The sequence below is a fragment of the Manis javanica genome, chromosome 10 (genome assembly GCF_040802235.1).
Source record: "Manis javanica isolate MJ-LG chromosome 10, MJ_LKY, whole genome shotgun sequence".
In the NCBI taxonomy this organism is placed as follows: Eukaryota; Metazoa; Chordata; class Mammalia; order Pholidota; family Manidae; genus Manis; species Manis javanica.
Window position 1 is genome coordinate 67,122,370 of NC_133165.1, and position 20,947 is coordinate 67,143,316.

The 20,947-nt window shown below is 39.7% G+C and overlaps 1 protein-coding gene and 1 pseudogene across 5 annotated transcripts in view; one reads left to right on the plus strand and one right to left on the minus strand.

Moving 5' to 3' along the window:
• Positions 1-20,947, plus strand: part of FRS2 (fibroblast growth factor receptor substrate 2) — a 147,403-nt gene that overhangs the window by 110,629 nt on the left and 15,827 nt on the right. For 4 of the 5 annotated variants that reach the window (XM_073215585.1, XM_037022608.2, XM_037022607.2 and 1 more), the window contains one exon: positions 687-781. The gene's annotated coding sequence lies outside the window, so the exon portion shown is untranslated. Of the gene's footprint in view, positions 1-686; positions 782-17,187; positions 17,324-20,947 lie in introns of those variants that run through there. The other variant, XM_037022609.2, reaches the window with a different exon arrangement.
• Positions 794-20,946, minus strand: LOC108405522 (very-long-chain (3R)-3-hydroxyacyl-CoA dehydratase 4-like; annotated as a pseudogene).

The following is a 20,947-nucleotide window of genomic DNA, read 5'->3' on the forward strand; positions in this document are numbered from 1 at the left end:
ATATTTTTTCCTTGTACAAGTGAATAAATGGGCCAGAAAACTTCCAAAAAGTGTATTAAAATCTCTTGAAATTCTAGGTTGTAATTTATATCATTATCCTGTGATTGTGTGGAAAGCTTGTGCGCACCAATTGTTTTCTGATGACCCCTCTGATTTCGTTCTGGGGCACCTTGTGGAAGGAAGACATAGAGGGTAGATTCTAAAGAGTCCACTCTTTGGGAGGAGTGACAGTGAGGTTTAAGAAAAGTGACTAGAGATGGAGAATTAGGCCTGCACTGGATAAAATGAGATTTTAAAGCTGAAAGGTAGCCTTGGAGGCAATTTAGTCTAGCCTCCCTTTTTATGGCTGAGGAGCTAAGTATAGAAAAGTGAGTTGTGCACTATCAAAGCTATAGTGAAGAAGCCAGAATCAGTGACTTCTAAAGGTCTGGATAGCCAGACATCATAGAACTTACACTAGTACGTTTTTGCGTTTTAGTTTGAAAAGGCCATGTTAATGATAACATGTATATATCATACTAATTTTAAAAATAGGTCTTATGTGTTAAATTTTAATCAAATTTTTAGACTTACAGAATTTGTTTAAATGAATTAACTGAACTAACAGGGTAGCCAGAAGTCATATAAGGAAAATTATTACTTTAAAAGAGATTAGAAAATTCTCAACCTCTTTTTACTATTTCCAGGTTAAGTCAGCAAACAAAGAAAACATGGTATTTTGAAGTATGATTCAACTCCTGATGCTGCAGCAGAGGCTAAGAATATTAATGGCCAGATCTAGGTAAGTTGAAGTTCACTTTAAACAATATCCTACAGTTTATATATATATACATTTTTTTTTGGTATCTTTAATACACAATTACATGAGCAACACTGTGGTTACTGGACTCCCCCCATTATCAAGTCCCCACCACATACCCCATTATAGTCACTGTCCCTAAGCGTAGTAAGAAGCTGTAGAGTCACTACTTCTCTTCTCTGTGCTATACTGCCATCCCCATGCCCACCCCTACCTACATTATGTGTGCTAATCGTAATGCCCCCTATTCCCCTTATCCCGCCCTTCCCACCCTTCATCCCCAGTCCCTTCCCCTTTGGTAACTATTAGTCCATTCTTGGGATCTGTGATTCTGCTGCTGTTTTGTTCCTTCAATTTTTGCTTTGTTCTTATACTCCACAGATGAGTGAAATCATTTGATACTTGTCTTTCTCTGCCTGGCTTATTTCACTGAGCATAATACCCTCTAGCTCCATCCATGTTGTTGCAAATGGTAGGATTTATTTTCTTGTTATGGCTGAATAATACTACTCCATTGTGTATATGTACCACATCTTCTTTATCCATTCATCTACTGATGGACACTTAGGTTGTTTCCATTTCTTGGCTATTGTAAATAGTGCTGTGATAAACTTAGGGGTTCATATGTCTTTTTGAATCTGTGATCCTGCATTCTTAGGGTAAATTCCTAGGAGTGGAAATGCTGTGTCAAATGGTATTTCTATTTTGAGTTTTTTGAAGAACCTCCATACTGCTTTCCACAATGTTTGAACTAATTTACATTCCCACCAGCAGTGTAGGAGGGTTCCCCTTTCTCCACATCCTCGCCAACATTTGTCGTTGTTTGTCTTTTGGATGGTGGTTATCCTACTTGTGTGAGGTGATACCTCATTGTGGTTTTAATTTGCATTTCTCTGATGATTAGTGATGTGGAGCATCTTTTCATGTGCCTGTTGGCCATCTGAATTTCTTCTCTGGAGAAGTATCTGTTCAGATCCTCTGCCCATTTTTTAATTGGATTATTTGCTTTTTTGTTTGTTCAGGTGCATGAGCTCATTGTATATATTTTGAATGTCAACCCCTTATTGGGTATGTCATTTATGAATACATTCTCCCATACTGTAGGATGCCTTTTTGTTCTACTGATGATGTCCTTTGCTGTACAGAAGCTTTATAGTTTGATATAGTTCCACTTGTTCATTTTTGCTTTTGTTTCCCTTGCCTGGGGAGATATGTTCATGAAGAAGTAGCTCATGTTTATATTCAAGATATTTTTGCCTATGTGTTTTTCTAAGAGTTTTATGGTTTCATGACTTACATTCAGGTCTTTGATCCATTTCAAGTTACTTTTGTGTATGGAGTTAGACAGTAATCCAGTTTCATTCTCTTACATGTAGCTCTCCAGTTTTGCTAACACCAGCTGTTGAAGAGGATGTCATTTCCCCGTTGTATATCCATGGCTCCTTTATCGTATATTAATTGACCATATATGTTTGGGTTAATACCTGGACTCTCTGTTCTGTTCCACTGGTCTATGGGTCTGTTCTTGTGAGAGTACCAAATTGTCTTGATTACTGTGGCTTTCTGTAGTAGAGCTTGAAGTTGGGAAGCGAGATCCCCCCTGCTTTATTCTTGCTTATCAGGATTGCTTTGGCTATTTGGGGTTTTTTGTGGTTCCTTATGAATTTTAGAACTATTTACTGCAGTTCATTGAAGAATGCTGTCGGTATTTTGATAGGGATTGCATTGAAACTGTAGATTGCTTTAGGAAGGATGGCCATTTTGACAATATTAATTCTTCCTAGCCAAGAGCATGGGATGAATTTCCATTTGTTAGTGTCCTCTTTAATTTATCTCAAGAATGTCTGGTAGTTTTCAGGGTATTGGTCTTTCACTTCCTTGGTTAGGGTTAGTCCTAGGTATTTTATTCTTTTTGATACAATTGTGAATGGAATTGTTTTCCTGATTTCTCTTTCTGCTAGTTCATCATTTGTGTATAGGAATGCAACAGATTTCTGTGTATTAATTTTGTATCCTGCAACTTTGCTGAATTCAGATACTAGTTCTGGTAGTTTTAGAGTGGATTCTTTAGGGTTTTTATGTACAATATCATGTCATCTGCAAACAGTGACAGGTTGACTTCTTCCTTTGACCAATCAATCTGGATACCTTTAATTTATTTGTGTTGTCTGATTGCTGTAGCTAGGACCTCCACTACTGTGTTGAAAAAAAGTGGGGAGAGTGGGCATCCTTGTCTTTGTCTGGATCTTAGATGAAGAGCTTTCGGCTTCTCGCTGTTAAGTATGATGTTGGCTGTGGGTTTGTCATATATGGCCTTTATTTTATTGAGGTACTTGCCCTCTATACCCATTTTGTTGAGAGTTTTTATCATGAATGGATGCTGACTTGTCATGCTTTTTCTGCTTCTGTGGAGATGCTTATGTGTTTTTTGTCCTACTTTTTGTTGACATGGTAGATGATGTTGATGAATTTCCAAATGTTGTACCATCATTGTATCCTTGGGATAAATCCCTCTTGTTAATGATTGATGATCTTTCTGATGTTTTTTGAATTCAGTTTGCGAATATTTTGTTGAGTATTTTTGCCTCTATGTTCATAAGGTATATTGGTCTGTAATTTTCTTTTTTGTGGCGTCTTTGCCTTGTTTTGGGATTGTAGTGATGCTGGCCTCAGAATGAGTTTGGAAGTATTTCTTCCTCTTTTATTTTTGGAAAACTTTAAGCAGGATGGGTATTAATTCTTCACCAAATGTTTGATAAAATTCAGTAGTGAAGCCATCTGGTCCAGGGATTTTGTTCTTACGTAGTTTTTTGATTGTCAATTCAATTTTGTTGCTAGTAATTGGTCTGTTCAGATTTTCTCCTTCTTCCTGTGTCAGTCTTGGAATGGTGTATTTTTCTAGAAAGTTGTCTGTCTTCTAGGTTAGCTAGTTGGTTAACATATAATTTTTCATAGTATTTTCTCATAATTCTTTGTATTTGAATGGTGTCCATAGTGATTTTTCTCTTCTCATTTCTGATTCTGTTTATGTGTGTAGACTCTCTTTTTCTTGATAAGTCTGGCTAGGGGTTTATCTATTTTGTTTATTTCTTAAAAAACCAGGTCCTGATTTCATTGATTTTTTCCTACTGTTTTATTCTTCTCGATATTATTTATTTCTGCCCTAATCTTTATTATGTCTCTCCATCTATTGACTTTGGGCCTCATTTGTTCTTTTTTTTCTAGTTTAGTTAATTGTGAGTTTAGACTGTTCATATGGGATTGTTTTTCTTTCCTAAGGTAGGCTTGTATTGCAGTATACGTCCTCCTTAGCACGGCCTTTATCGCATCCCACAGATTTTGCGGTGTTAAGTTATTGTTGTAATTTGCTTCCATATATTCCTTGATCTCTGTTTTTATTTGTTCATTGATCCATTGGTTATTTAAGAGCATGTGGTTAAGCCTCCATGTGTTTGTGGGCTTTTTCGTTTTCTTTGCGTAATTTATTTCTAGTGTCATACCTTTGTGGTCTGAGAAGCTTGTTGGTAGAATTTCAGTCTTTTGGAGTTTACTGTGGCTGTTTTTGTGGCCTAGTATATGATCTATTCCCGAAAATGTTCCGTGTTCACTTGAGAAGGATGTGTATCCTGCTGCTTTTGGGTAGAGTGTTCTTTGCTTGTCTGTTAGTTTGATCTGTTCTAATGTGTTGTTCAGTGCCTCTGTGTCCTTAGTTATTTTCTGTGTGGGTGGTCTGTCCTTTTAGTGAGTGGTGTGTTGAAGTCATCTAAAATGAATGCACTGCATTCTATTTCCCTGTTCAATTCTATTCATATTTGTTTCACATATGTAGGTGTTCCTGTGTTGTGTGCATAGATATTTATAATGGTTATATCCTCTTGTTGGACTGACCCCTTTATCATTATGTATTGTCCTTCTTTGTCTCTTGTGACTTTCTTTGTTTTGAAGTCTATTTTTTCTGATACAAGTACTGCAATTCCTGCTTTTTTCTCCCTATTAGTTGCATGAAATACCTTTTTCCATCCCTTCACTTTTAGTCTGTGTATGTCTTTGAATTTGAAGTGAGTCTCTTATAGGCAGTATATAGACGGGTCTTGTTTTTTTATCCATTCAGTGATTCTATGTTTTTTGATTGGTGCATTCAGACTATTTATCTTAGGGTGATTATCGATAGTTATGTACTTATTGCCATTGCAGGCTTTAGATTGGTGGTTAGCAAAGGTTCCAGGGTAACTTCCTTACTATCTGACAGTCTAACTTAACTCACTTAGTATACCCTTACAAATACAATCTAAAGGTTTTTTTTTTTTCCTTTTTCTTTCTTCTGCATTTTGTTTATATATTAGGTATCACAGTCTGTACTCTCTGTCTATCCCTTGATTGACTTTGGGGGTAGTTGATTTAATTTTGCACTGCTTAGTAATTAATTGTTGTACATTCTTTAGTGTGATTTTATTTCCTCTTTTTTTTTTTTTTTTTGGCTTATATGCCTCCCTATTATAGCACCTGTGAGACACATTGCTGAGAGGTTTAGAGGACAGCGTGACCACAGCACTTGGTGCCCATGGAAAGCGTGAATTGCCCAACAGTGGGCGATCAAGTGCTTGGGAACAAATGATGAGTGTCCTCCAGGGTGAGGGGGTGCTGTGGAAGGTAGGGGACCTCTTGCTAGTGGCTCCTGAGGTTAAGTCAGAGTCTCGTGGGATCGATGGAGAGGGTTAGGGGGCTGAGGAGGTGCTCCAGGCATGGAGGAGTCCCCCAGGCCCTGTACCTTGCTAGCAGCAGGAGGGCCTGGATAGCAGGCCCAGGGAGGTGAAGCTGCAGGTCAGGCTGGGGGCAGAACCCAATCTCTGGCCCTGCACTGAGCTGGGGGACTCTAACTGGCAGCAGGCTCAGTGGAGGGCCAGAGTGGCTTGGGGGTGCAGGGGACAGGGAGGCAGGAGTCATGCTGTGGCCCTCAGGTGTCAGGCCTTGGTGAGGCTGTCCAGTCAGATGTAGGGCTGGCTGGGTTTCCTGCAGTTACCCCCATTGCACCTGCTCCTTTGGCCCTGAAATGTGGCAGTGGCACCCATGTGTGGACTGGCAGGCCTGAGCAGCACTCAGTGGGGGGCATGGGGAGGGCCTCCCGAATCACAGTAATCCTGGTGGTGGGGGCCAGACCTTCCAGGAGGAGGGGCTGTTCCAAGGACACTGAGAGTCCCCCTGCCTAGAACTTCCTGAAACTGTCATGCCCACCATCCTCCACTATCTCATAGAATGATGAGTGATCCCAGCTCTCACTTGATATCTTCTAGGTTAAGTCCCATGAGTGGCACCTTTTCTATCCAGAGGGGAAAGCCGAGGCTCAGGGAAGCTGAGGAGCCAGGTCAAGGAGTGGGTCATGGACTGGCGGAAACTGTAGGAAAGCAGAGGGCTCACAGCATCTGGTACCCAGCCGTCCAGGGCCCCAGGGGGGCAAACAGCAGCTAAGGCCAGAGGCTGAGGCCCATAGGTGACACCCCCAGGTCCCCAGTTTCCCCGAGAGCAGGAACAGGGAACCAACGAGGAAATGCCAATATTCTCTTTGAACCTTACTCCTCAGGGAACCAAGAATTCTGGCTGGTCAGATTTTTCTCCCAAAGAGGAAGAGCACAGATTAAACTAAACAGAAAAGAGCTTGAAAGGGAACAAACCCATTCCTATCCAGGTTGGCTTTTGTGAGCCTGCACACCCTGTTTAAAGAATTTGATACCTTTGCTCTGGGCTAGCTCACCTGCCAGCCTATTCCTTTAAGGGCCTCAAGGGCAGGCTGGATTCAGTGTAACCACTGAAACCCCCAGTGTCTGAAACTACCATGCTGTTTAGAAGCAATTCCAGCCAAGTAGGACTGTTTTCACTGTGCAGAGCTTTCTGCACCATGTCAGCAGTGCTGGGTCATGGAAGAAATTAATTTTTCTGCTCCAGCTGGCTCCTGATAGGGTTTCTGTGCCCTGAGCTGGGGACTGAGTATGCACCGAGGTGAGTCCTCAGGGCTACAGGGGCCCTGGGACAGGGGCAGAAATGGCCACTGTGCCAGTCAGTAGAGAAGCACCTCAGCTTGCACGACAGTCTTGGCCCACTTTGAGGAAAGTCTCTCTTTTCTCCCAGAGGGTTGGCAGCGCTGCCCTGCCAGCTCCCCGGCGATGCCCGTGCACAGCACCATACACGCCTCACCCGAGTACCCATCTGGCTCCCTAGTTTTGTACTGCAAGACCGCTGAGGCCTGGGCTGCCCCAGGAGCCCTGGCTCATGGGTTTGGCATGAGATCTGAGCTTCGGCATTTGAGAAGAGCCTGGCCTTGCCCTCGGCTTCTGGGAGGTGTTCTGTGCCAGGCCTAACAGTCTTTGTGTAGCGCACACATGGGGTGGGTGACCATACCCATGTGACTTAGGACGTGGGCTTTGGGTCACACTTTTGGGTCACTGTAGAGCTGACCTGACTGGGCTCTCATGAAGGCAGGTGCTGACAAAGGCAGTGGGGATGAATGAGTAGGGCACGGTGGTGATGCAGTTCCACGTGTCTGAGGTGGGGTCGTAGCAGTCCGGGGTCTTACCTCTCTGGGTCCTGAAGTAGCCCCCCACCACATAGAGCTTATTGCCCAAGGCCAAGGCATGGCAAGACAGTCATGCGCTTGGCAGTCATGTCCCCGATCCGTGTCCACTGGTTGGTCTCACAGCCCAAGCAGTAGACTGAGTACTGCTAAGGCTGGGGGCACTTGACTTTATGGTCCACCAGTTCTCCGAGGGGTTGTAGCACTGCCCTTTAGACACCATGTCCTGGTGGATGCTGGTCCTTCCGAAAACAAAGACAGCTATTTATTTAGCCTTAAGAACACTTCCATCTGTAGCAGTCACTCTAAAATACACTGTAGAGACGGTTTGTGGGAGGTAAATTCTCTCAGATTTTTCTTATCTGGAAATTGTTTAATTGCTCCTTCAAATTTAAATGGTAATCTTGCCAGGATAGTATTCATCATTTGAGGCCCTTCAGCTTCATCACAGTAAATATATCATGCCATTCCCTTCTATCCTGTAAAGGTTTCTGTTAAGAATTGTCATGATAGCCTGATGCGTCTTCTTTTGTATGTGATCTTTTTTCTCTCTCTGGCTCTTTTTAATAGGCTGTCCTTATCCTTGATCTTTGCCATTTTAATTACTATATGTCTTGGTGTTGTCTTCCTTGGGTCCCTTGTGTTGGGAGATCTGTGTACCTCCTTGGTCTGAGAGACTCTCTCCTTCTCCAAATGGGGAAGTTTTCAGCAATTACCACCTCAGAGGTTTTCTATCCTTTTTTCTCTCTCTCTTCTTCTTCTTCTGGTACCCCTATAATGCAAATATTGTTCCATTTGGATTGGTCGCACTGTTCTCTCTCAATAGTCTTTCATTCCTAGAGATCCTTTTTTCTCTCTGTGCCTCAGCTTCTTTGTATTTCTCTTCTCTAATTTCTATTCCATTTACCGTCTCCTCCAGTATATCTTATCTGCTTTTAAATCCCTCCATTGTATGTTTCATTTCTGATATTGTATTCTGTAATGATTGAATCTCTGTCCACAGTTTTTCCCTGATTTCTTGAATATTTTTCTGTACCTTCATGAGCATGTTTATGATTTTTATTTTGTAAACTCTTTCAGAAGTTTGATGAGTTCAGTTTCACTTGACCGTTTTTCTGGTGTTTGTGGGATTTTGGTTTGGACCAGCTTCCTTTGACGTTTCATATTTTTATGTGGTACCCTTGTGTGGCCAGAAGCTCTTCTCTCTGGAGCTGCTCAGCCCCTGGATCAATGTCTGGTATGGCAGGGGATCGGCACTTGTGCTTGAGGGGAGGAAGGAGCTCTTTCCTGCTTCCTGGATGCTATGCTTGTCCTCCGTGCCAGAATCAGTGGGCTGAACACACAGGTGTAAGCCTCTGTGCTTTGTGTTTGTGGCTGCCATAGGTGAGGTTTCCTCTGACTCACCTGATGCCAGGGCAGGGGCTACTGGTTTGCGAGCTGATGGGGGCTGGCTGTGTGGAAGGCGCAGCAGGCTGCATATCATGTTGGGGATCCCTGTAGCTGCATAGCCAGGCAGGGGGATGGAATGCCTATAGTTCCTGAATGTTCCCAACCTGCTGGGAAGAGTGTACCCAGATAATTTTGTCCACCTGTCCTTTTTCCCGAGCAGTAAGCTCTGTGCAATCCTTGCCATTTTAGCAGCCCTCTTGCTCTTAGAAAATCTCTCAGACTTCCTGCCTTTCTTTTGTCCCAGAGCAGCCAGATGTGGATACTTGTTTTCCGCAAGTGGCTGGAATCTCAGTCTCTTCAGGTATTCTGCCTGTCTGAGCTTTCCAACTGCACTAATCTCCAGAGCACCATGCAATGTAGGTTCGTGCTCCCAGCTCTCCATGGCTGGGTGTTCATCAGTCCTATGCCTGCACTCCCTCCCAGCTCTGTTTCTCTTCTTCCTGTCAATGAGCTGGAGTTGGGGGAAGGGCTTGGGTAACTCCAGATCATGGCTTTGGTACCTTACCCTGTTCCGTGAGGTATGTTCTTTTCTTATATGCACTCTGGCGCAGCCTTCTTTCCTGTTGCTCTTTCAGGATTAGTTGAATTAATTATATTTTCTTATTACATATGGTTTTATGAGGAGGCCTTTGTGTCACCTCTCTTGCTGCCATCTTTTATCTTTCCATAGTAGTCTTTTAGCTCTTTATATTCATAAGGGGGTTAGCAGTCAGGATGGATTTCTTACTTTGTTTTTATCACTTGTCCCTCTGCTTTAAATTTTTAAAAATCTTATGTCTACGTCTCATCCTATAGTTTATTAAACACTGATTTTTAAAAATTAAACATTTCTGGACACTGTACTGGGTCAAACAATACGCATGGTGCCCTAGAAGATTAAGAAGACAAGGTTTTCATCTTGAGGGAGATCACAATTAAGTGGCTGGTGAGAATGATAGACATTATAATAGACTGTGATAAATGCCATGATAGAGTCTATCCATTCAACTGTGAGGGCACTGGTAGTGTCAGGTTGGTTGAAGTTTCAGGTTTCTTCCTTGTTGTTAGGACATTTTGTGGTTCAGCCTCTACTTCTTTTTTTTTTTTTTTTATTAAAGGGTAGTTGACACACAGTATTACATTAGTTTCAGGTGTACAACACAGTGATTCAACATTTATGTACATGATAATTCTAGCTACCAGCTATCACCATACAAAGTTCTTACAATATTTTGACTATATTCCTTATGCTATACATTACATCCCAGTTACTTATTTATTTTACAATTGAAAGTCTGTACTTTTTTTTTTGTTTGTTTGTTTGTTTTTTGAGAGAGCATCTCTCATTTATTGATCAAATGGTTGTTAACAACAATAAAATTCTGCATAGGGGGGTCACTGCTCAATGCACAATCGTTAATCCACCCCAAGCCTAATTTTCGTCAATCTCCAATCTTCTGAAGCATAACAAACAAGTTCTTACATGGAGAACAAATTCTTACATAGTGAATAAGTTACATGGTGAACAGTACAAGGGCAGTCATCACAGAAACTTTTGGTTTTAATCATGCATTATGAACTATAAACAATCAGTTCAAATATGAATATTCGTTTGATTTTTATACTTGATTTATATGTTGATACCCCATTTCTCTCTTTATTATTATTTTTAATAAAATACTGAAGTGGTAGGTAGATACAAGATAAAGGTAGAAAACATAGTTTAGTGTTGTAAGAGAGCAAATGTAGATGATCAGGTGTGTGCCTGTAGACTAAGTGTTAATCCAAGCTAGACAAGGGCAATAAAACATCCACGGATGCAGAAGATTTCTCTCAAAACGGGGGGTGAGGTTCTAAGCCTCACCTGGTTCAACCTCTACTTCTATCACAGCCTGCTCTGTATGTTAGTTGTACAGGATGCCTCACTTTCTCCTGAACATAGTGCCACATTTACGACCTTTGTCTTTGCTGCACTCTCTTACCTGTCTCCAGGACCTTTTTCTGTTTTTTTGCCTAGCACATTGTTTCTGTCCTCATTTTTAACTACGAGCTCAGATGATGCTTCCTGCTATGCCTAACCAGAAGTTAGTTGCTCCCTTCTCTGTACTGAGAGAACTTCTCATTTTCTAAGATAAGGTTTACCATAATACTTTTATTTTTATTAAGCTATTATTGGTAGACACTCTTATGAAGATTCCACATGAAAAAACAATGTGGTTACTACTTTTACCCATATTATCAAGTCCCCACCCATACCCCAATGCAGTCACTGTCCATCAGTGTAGTAAGATGCCACAGATTCACTATTTGCCTTCTCTGTGCTACACTGTTTTCCCCGTGATCCCCCACACCAAGTGTACTAAACATAATATCCCTCAATTCTCTTCTCCCTCCCTACCCACCAGCCCTCCCACACACCTCCCCTTTGGTAACAACAAGGCCCTTATAGGAGTCTCTGAGTCTGCTGCTATTTTGTTCCTTCAGTTTTGCTTCATTGTTATACTCCACAAATGAGGGAAATCATTTGGCACTTGTCTTTCTCTGCCTGGCTTATTTCATTGAGCATAATATCCTCCAGCTCCATCCATGTTGTTGCAAATGGTAGGATTTGTTTCTTTGTTATGGCTGAATAGTATTCCATTGTGTGTATGTACATCTTCTTTATCCATTCATCTACTGATGGACACCTAGGTTGCTTCCATATCTTGGCTATTGTAAAAAAGTGCTGCAATAAACATAGGGGTGCATATGTCTTTTTGAGTCCAAGAAGTTGTATTCTTTGGGTAAATTCCAAGGAGTGGGATTCCTGGGTCAAAATGGTATTTCTATTTTTAGTTTTTTGAGGAACCTCCATATTGCTTTCCATAATGGTTGAACTGGCTTACATTCCCACCAGCAGTGTAGGAGGGCTCCCCTTTCTCTGCATCCTCACCAGCGTTTGTTGTTCTTAGTCTTTTTGATGCTGGCCATCCTTACTTGTGTGAGGTGATATCTCATTGTGGTTTTAATTTGCATTTCCCTGATGATTAGTGATGTGGAGCATCTTTTCATGTGTCTGCTGGCCATCTGAATTTCTTCTTTGGAGAATTGTCTCTTCATATCCTCAGCCCATTTTTTAATTGGGTTATTTGCTTTATGGGTGTTGAGGTGTGTAAGTTCTTTATATATTTTGGATATTAACCCCTTGTCGGATATGTCATTTACAAATATATTCTTCCGTACTGTAGGATGCCTTTTTGTTCTGTTGACGGTGTCCTTTGCCGTACAGAAACTTTTTAGTTTGATGGAGTCCCATGTGTTCATTTTTGCTTTTGTTTCCCTTGCTCAATGAGATGCATTCAGGAAGAAGTTGCTCATGCTTATATTCAGGAGATTTTTGCCTATATTGTCCTCTGAGAGTTTTATGGTTTCATGACTTACATTCAGGTCTTGGATCCATTTTGAGTTTACTTTTGTGTATGGGGTTAAACAATAATCCAGTTTCATTCTCTTGCATGTAGCTGTCCAGTTTTGCCAACACCAGTTGTTGAAGAGGCTGTCATTTCCCCATTGTATGTCCATGGCTCCTTTATCATAGATTAAATGACCATATATGCTTGGGTTTATATCAGGGCTCTCTAGTCTATTCCATTGGTCTGTGCTTCTGTTCTTGTGCCAGTAACAAATTGTCTTGGTTACTGTGGCTTTGTAGTAGAGCTTGAAGTTGGGAAGTGAGATCCCCCCAGCTTTATTCTTCCTTCTCAGGATTGCTTTGGCTATTTGGGGTCTTTTGTGGTTCCATATGAATTTTAGAATGATTTTCTCTAGTTTGTTGAAGAATGCTGTTGCTATTTTGATAGGAATTGAATTCAATCTGTAGATTGCTTTAGGCAGGATGGCCAATTTGACAATATTCTTCCTATCCATGAACATGGGGTGTGTTTCCATTTTTTAGTATGTTCTTTAATTTGTCTCATGAGTGTCTTGTAGTTTTCAGAGTATAGGTCTTTCACTTCCTTGGTTAGGTTTATTCCTAGGTATTTTATTCTTTTTGATGCAACTGTGAATGGAATTGTTTTCCTGATTTCTCTCTTGGCTAGTTCATTGTTAGTGTATAGGAATGCCACAGATTTCTGCATATTAATTTTGTATCCTGCAACTTTGCTGAATTCAGGTAAAAAATGTTGTAGTTTTGGAGTGGATTCTATAGGGTATTTTCTGTACAATATCATGTCATCTGCAAACAGGGACAGTTTAACTTCTTCCTTACCTATCTGGATGCATTTTATTTCTTTGTGTTTTCTGATTGCTGTGGCTAGGACCTCAGTACTATGTTGAATAGAAGTTTGGAGAGTGGGCATCCTTGTCTTATTCTCAATCTTAAAGGAAAAGCTTTTGGCTTCCCGCTGTTAAATATAATGTTGGCTGTGGGTTTGTCATATATAGCCTTTATTATGTTGAGGTACTTGCCCTCTATACCCATTTTGTTGAGAGTTTTTATCATGAATGGATGTTGCATGTTGTCGAATGCTTTTTCAGCATCTATGGAGATTAGCATGTGGTTTTTGTAGTTCTTTTTGTTGATGTGTTGGATGATGTTGATGGATTTTCGAATGTTGTACCATCCTTGCATTCCTGGAATAAATCCCGCTTGATCATGATGGATGATCATTTTGATATATTTTTGTATTCGGTTTGCTACTATTTTTTGAATGTTTTTGCATGTGTGTTCATCAGGGATATTGGTCTGTAATTTTCTTCTTTTGTGGTGTCTTTACCTGGTTTTGTTATTTGGGTGAGCATAATGCTGGCCTCATAGAATGAGTTTGGAAGTATTCCCTCTTTGGAAAACTTTAAGGAGGATGGGTATTAAGTCTTCACTAAATGTTTGATAAAATTCAGTGGTGAAGCCGTCTTTTCCAGGAGTTTTGTTCTTAGGTAGGTTTTTGATTACCAGTTCAATATTGTTGCTGGTAATTGTTCTGTTCAGATTTTCTGTTTCTTTCTGTGTCAGCCTTGGAAGGTTTTATTTTTGTAGAAAATTGTCATTTCTTCTAGGTTATCCAGTTTGTTAGCATATCATTTTTCATAGTATTCTCTAATAATTCTTTGTATTTCTGTGGTGTCCATAGCCATTTTTCCTTTCTCATTTCTGATTCTGTTTATGTGAATAGACCCCTTTTTTCTTGGTAAGTCTGGCTAGGGGTTTATCTATTTTGTTTATTTTCTCAAAGAACCAGCTCTTGCTTTCATTGATTTTTTTCTATTGTTTTATTCTTCTCAATTTTGTTTATTTCTCCTCTAATCTTTATTATGACCCTTCTTCTACTGAGTTTTACCCTCATTTGTTCTTCTTTTTGTAGTTTCATTAATTGTGAGTTTAGAGTGTTCATATGAGGTTGTTCTTCTTTCCTGAGGTATGCCTGTATTGCAATATACTTTCCTCTCAGCACGGCCTTCGCTCCGTCCAACAGATTTTGCAGTGTTGAATTATTTTTGTCATTTGTCTCCATATATTGCTTGATCCTGTTTTTATTAGTTCATTGATCCATTCATTATTTAGGAGCATGTTGTGAAGCCTCCATGTGTTTGTGGGCTTTTTCATTTTTTTTGCGTAATTTATTTCTCGTTACATACCTTTGTGGTCTGAGAAAGTGGTTGGCACAATTTTAATCTTTTTGAATTTACTGAGGCTGTCTTTGTGTTCTAGTATATGATCTATTCTTGAAAACGTTTCATGTGCACTTGCAAAGAATGTGTATTCCACTGCTTTTGGGTGTAGAGTTCTGTAGATATCTGTTATGTCCATCAGTTCTAATGTGTTGTTGAGTGCCTCTGTCTCCTTACTTATTTTCTTTCTGGTTGAACTGTCCTTTGGAGTGAGTAGAGTGTTGAAGTCTTCTAGAATGAATGCACTGTATTCTATTTCCCCTTTTAATTCTGTTAGTATTTGTTTCACATATGTAGGTGCTCTTGTGTTGGGTACATAGATATTTGTAATGGTTATATCTTCTTGTTGGATTGACCCCTGTACAATTATGTAATGTTCTTATTTGTCTTGTGACTTTCTTTGTTTTGATGTCTGTTTTGTCTGATACCAGTGCTGCAACTCTTACTTTTTTCTCCCTATTGCATGAAATATCATTTTCCATCCCCTCACTTTTTTTTTTTCATTTTTAGCATATTTTAATTTTAAATCACTTTAATACTTTAGCACAATGGAATGTAGCTGTTTTCTTTGTACATAGGTTATTTCTCTGGAGAAACTTTTCAGGTACTGATGTAGTTACTTCTTTTGAAAGAAAGGAACACATATGTGACAACTTGCTCAAGGTAGACAGAATAAAGAATATTTTTAAAAGTTATCTTCTTAGGGACTTCAGTGTGGTGTGGTATATGCTTTTGTAACAAGCTTGTTTGTAGGAGGCCTAGTAAGGGTTTTATGTATGATGTCTGGCACACTGTAGGCACAAAGTAAGTGTTTCTTGAATGAATGTAGGCATTTTTGTGAAGTCAACTAGGAAGCAACTCATTCTAAGGGTAACCTGTTTATTGAACAAAAACATCAGACCAAGATGAAAGTGTTCCTTGAGAAGCATACGGGAGTAAAATACATCACTACCCAATGAGTATGTCTGGAAGAAGTGTTAGTTATTGCTTTTCATTTCAATGCCTTGATAAAAAGGCTTTAAGGTAATGTAGTTAAAAAATTAAAGTATTATTTAATGGAATTTTAGTTTCCTACAGTAGCCCAATAAAGTATAGTTGCTGTAATTCTTTCTGTTGATTTTAGTGACTCTAGGTGTATATTCCAGCAATGTAAGTAGGAAGCCAGATTAACTCACCTGGAGTTTACAAAGGGATTCTTTTTGTAAACTAAAGCTTGTAGCAATTTTTTTTTGTAGTTTTATTTCTGCTACCTAGTTCTTATGTCCCAAAATATTTAATACCCTTTTTATATAGTCACTGGATAAGATTCTATAATTCTTTCAAGAAAAGTGATACATTGATGGTACAGAAATGATTCTATTAGTAAATTCACATACATTTTGGATATAATAGTAAATTAAGAATTAGCAATATTTCAGATTTATTAATAAATTTTTACTACATCTTTGTACCTCCTTGTAAGGTATGTATACAGCCTGTTTAAAAAAAAATTGGGGTCATTATTTTTATATTTTCCTAAGATTTATTCTGTTTTTCATCAAAGTCTAGAAAATAATTTTCTAGGTGTGTCTAATTACCTCTGGGGACAGTGACATCTGTGAAATATGTTATTCTAGACAACTACACACAGTATTTAGTCATTGCTTCCCTTCTACAGATCTACTGCTAGTTGGGAACTCTGAAAAGAAATAGAAGTAATTTAGGTTAACAATTTTGGTTTTCAATTTAATGAACATATTCCAGTTAATTTCCTATTTCTTAACTTTATAGGAAAATAATCAGACTTCCTGATACAACTTTAACCCGTATAGAATCCACAGCTTTAGTGTTACAGGGGGTGTTTGGAAATACAATATGTAAGAACATAGACTACTGTGGTGTGTCTACTCCGGGGAGGAATACAATTGTCAGTCATGGAGTTTTATCAAATACTAGGTATCTTCCCACCAGAATGCTTCCTGTGCTGTGTTTACTGAAGCTGACTCCACAGGCTGCTTTTCCTCACATCAGAATGCTGTACTTCACATTTTCTTCTTTTTAATGGGAAAGACTCTGAGGATGTCTCTTCTTTCTGAGTAAAGATGACTGTAGGTCAAATACATACCTATAAAGAGCATCAGGAGATATAGTTTCAGCACATATGGGAAATAAATGGTTAAGTCAAAGGGCAGCTTTGTGGAGTAAGTACCAAATGATTCAAAATAAGGCAGTGACTGATAGATGGCAAAAGCTTCTGCGAGGACACACAAAGGCTAAATCAGCGTCCACCGGGTTTGACTGAGCCATGTCAAGACCGCATAGGATATTCCTATGACTGCTAACATGCAGTAAGTATACCTTGTTTCTGATCTTAGGAGGAAAGTACCAGTCTTTCAACATTAACCATTGCAGTAACTGTGGATTTCTCATAGATTTCTGTCAGACTGAGGAAGTTCCATGATGCTTGCTTCAAAAAAGTCATTCTAGGATAAGCTGGGAAGATAAGTTCACCCCCATTTTTTCTAACCATATCCAACAGATTCCAAAAGATGAATAAAACACACACCAGATATTTATTTTCTCTTGACTGGTGATCACCACAAAGAGGATGATGATTCTCTCTGTGAGCTTAATCTATCAATGATTTCCTATATTGAATCTCTCTCCCAGTGAATTTCCCATCTTCTTTCAACTTGCCTGCAGAAACCTAGGAAAAAGATGGTCTGATTCAATGCCAACATATATGTGCAGCAACTCCAAGAGTGAAATAGACTGGCAAAGGCGCATCACAAGGCCAATCGCATAGAAAGTATCAACCATGGAATCTTTTCTAAATGAGAGGAATCTGACTGTCATATTTTGTAAATATGGCCACAGAATTGGATTAAGTAGTAGATGAAAAGGTAGACATTCTTCCTATACCTGGGCTGCAGCCAGGAGGGCACTGCCTGGGGCTCCATGCACCACTGCTGCCAAGCCTTCCAGCCCCGTTCGGGGAAGAACACCCGCCAGGGGGCGCAGTGCGGGGCGGGGAGGGGCAGGACCAGACCGGCCTTAGCCGGGTGCAGAAGGGCCCATCCCCTCACTTTTAATCAGTGTATGTCTTTCGGTTTAAAGTGAATCTCTTGTAGGCAGCATATAAATGGATCTTATTTTTTTATCCATTCAGTGACTCTATTGGTACATTCAGTCCATTTACATTTAGGGTGATTATTGATAGGTATGTACTTATTGCCATTGCAAGCTTTAGATTCATGGTTACCAAAGGTTCAAGGTTAACTTCCTTGCTATCTAGGAGTCTAACTTCACTCACTTAATATTCTATTATAAACATAATCTAAGGGTTCTTTTCTTTTTCTCCTCCTTTTTCTTCCTCCTCTATTCTTCATGTATTAGGTATCATATTCTCTTTGTCCCTTGATTTGCTTTGGGGATAGTTGATTTAATTTTGCATTTGCTTAGTAGTTAACTGTTCTACTTTCTTTACTGTGGTTTTATTACCTCTCGTGACAGCTGGTAAACCTTAGGAACACTTCCATTCATAACAGTCTCTACAAAATGCACTGTAGAGATGGTATGTGGAAGGTAAATTCTCTCAGTGTTTGCTTGTCTGGAAATTGTTTAATCCCTCCTTCAAATTTAAATGATAATCTTGCCAGATAAAGTAATCTTGGTTCAAGGCCCTTCTGCTTTATTGCATTAAATGTATCATGCCACTCCCTTCTGGCCTGTAAGGTTTCTGTTGAGAAGTCTGATGATAGCCTGATGGGCTTTCCTTTGTATGTGATCTTATTTCTCTCTCTGGCTGCTTTTAATAGTCTGTCCTTATCCTAGATCTTTGCCATTTTAATTACTATATGTCTTGGTGTTATCTTCCTTGGGTCCCCTTTGTAGGGAGATCTGTGCACCTCAATGGCCTGAGAGACTATCTCCCTCCCCACATTGGGGAAGTTTTCAGCAATTACCTCCTCAAGGACACTTCCTATCCCTTTTTCTCTCTCTTCCTCTGCTGCCCCTATTATGCAAATATTGTTCCATTTGGATTGGTCCCACAGTTCTCTCAATATGCTTTCATTCTTACAGATCCTTTTTTCTCTCTGTGCCTCAGCTTCTTTGTCTTCCTCTTGTCTTGTTTCTATTTCATTTTTTGTCTCCTTCACTGTATTTAACCTGCTTTTAATACCCTCCAGTGTGCTCTTCAACGATTGGATCTCCGATTGAAATTCATTTATGAGTTCTTGAATACCTTTTCATACCTCCATGAGCATGGTAATGATTTTATTGTGAACTTCTGTTCAGGAAGATTCATGAGGTCGATGTCATTTAAATCTTTCTCAGGTGCTGTATTAAGAATTTTACTCTAAACCAGTTTCCTTCAGCATGTCATATTTGTATATGGCACCCTCAAGTGTCCAGAATCTGTACTCTCTGGAGCTGTGCAACCCCCTGAAGCAATGTTGGGGGTCACAGGGGAGTGGTATTGGTGCCTGGGGGGATGAACGAGCTGTTTCCTGCTTCCTGGCTGCTATGCCTGTCTTCACTGCCCCAGAGCTGCTGGATTATGTTTCCCTGCTTTTCACAAGTGGCTGAAATCTCAGTCTCTCCAGGAATTCTTCCTGTTTTAGGTTTCCAACCCCCTAATCAGGAGAGTATCATGTAAGCACCATCAATGTAGGTTTGTGCTCCCAGAGTAGATCTCCGAGTTAGGTATTCAGCAGTCCCAGGCCTCCACTCCCTCCCTGCTCTTGTTTCTCTTCCTCCCACTGGTGAGCTGGGGTGTGGGAAGGGCTTGGGTCCTGCCAGGTCACAGCTTTCATACATTACTGTGTTCCATGAGGTCTGCTCTTTTCTCCAAGTGTATACAGTCTGGCGTAGTCCTCTTTCCTGTTGCTCTTTCAGGATTAGTTGTATTAATTATATTTTTGTATTATATGAGGTTTTAGGAGGAAGCCTCTGTCTCACCTTTCATGTCGCCATCTTTAATCCTCTCTCACCATAATACTTTATCTTACATTGCTCTCTCTTTAGACTCACGACTCTTGAGAAGTACCTCTTGTAATTCAGTCATCTTTAAACCATGATCTTTAGCTGGCATATTAAAGCAAAATACCAGATAACTAGTTTTAATCAATTTTACTACTTCATCACTTCATTTCATTTATGCATTATCATATTTTTCCATGATAACTAGTTTTAATTAATTTTACTACTTCATCACTTCATTTGGTTTATACACATATCAGATTTTTCCATCTTCTTCATACTTAACACCTGTCAGCATTCTTTACCTTTGTTTAGTACAGTTCATTCAGCTCAAAGCAGACTTTGATAGAGCACCTACTGTGCAGTAGGTATTATATTAGGCATGGGAATACAAAAATGTGTAATGTCCATCCATTTTGGGAAGGAGCTCACAATGGAGGAAAGAAAATAATTAAGTAAATAATCTATCACAGTTTCTACTAAGTAAATAGTTTGAGAGGAGCTGTGATAGTGGGGAGCCCAGGGTGCTTCAAGGGATATATTAGTATGACTCGCCCACTTGGTTGGAGTCTGACTGAGAAGGCTTCCTGAATGCCCTGCACTCTTGAGTTGAGTTTAGATGGTACAAAGCAGAAGGGGAGTCACATGGATGGGTATGAGAGAGAAGATGCTCTGGGGAAATATTTAGTCTTACTGGGTGGGGCTTGAAGCACAGAGAAGGGAGAGTTCAGACTCAATCTGTAGACAGACTGAATTGTGAAGGGCCTCATGTCATACTGATGAGCTTTGAATTGTTTCCCGAAGGTAGTAAAGAGCCACCGAAGAATTTTAAGCAAGTTTTATTAGATTTTGTTTAGTAATTTATTAGCTTGTGCTTCCTTTTCTCCCTTTTCAAGAATTGTCACATTCATTCTGATTCTTTCCCTTGTGTTTTAGTGATATTTAAAATTTTTCTTTTGTTCATTTGGAATTTTCTCAAATACTAATGTTACCTGTAACCTCTTATTTCTAACCTTTTGTGGGAAAGAAGAGTCAAACATGCTCTGTCTATTTTGCCAGTATTCTCTGTGCTGACTTCTTGAATTTTCAGTTGTCTTTTTCTCTTAATGGACTATTCTAGTTTGTTTTTGTCTAATATTTACCAGTGAACTCTTGTCTGGTCAGATACATAAAGGTAATACAATGAATAATGAGAGTCAAAATACTTCCTAAGTGAAAAGTCTAGCATCCCTTTGGAAATATTCAAAGAGGGACCTGGAATTCCTAGTAAGCCAGAAAGTGCTAATTCCTTGCATAACTAAATAGTGTTAAATATGAGACCTTTGCAGAATTAAACTGGAAATTTGAGATTTCTGTGAAGTCTGTCTTATATATTATTCTCATCCCTGAGCAGAATTCACTAGCTAGTTTTGTAACTAACGCAGTCATTTACTCTCTTGGATATAGTTTTCCTCATCAGAATAATGCATGGCTTGTGTTAGATGATTTCTGAGGTTGTATGATTTTTGTATCCTATGTGTAATATAATTTTCTCCAAATTGTCT